Raw genomic sequence first — 217 nt, forward strand, 5'->3', positions numbered from 1 at the left:
GCTTACGCATGTTTCATGATAAATGCTTTTTATGTGATGTATTCCCATGCTAAATACCTAAATTGTACATTGTCAATGTATTGCTGTAGGCTACTTATTATTTGGTGAGAAAATGTACATAGGGTAAAGTATACCCGTGTTTTAGTGATGGTGTGACAAAATGTATCTTTATTGTTCTAGGGTTAAGCAACGTTTCAGTCAATAAATAGACCTTGAA

Source organism: Protomyctophum bolini (assembly GCF_963924005.1).
Source record: "Protomyctophum bolini genome assembly, chromosome: 16".
Taxonomy (NCBI): domain Eukaryota; kingdom Metazoa; phylum Chordata; class Actinopteri; order Myctophiformes; family Myctophidae; genus Protomyctophum; species Protomyctophum bolini.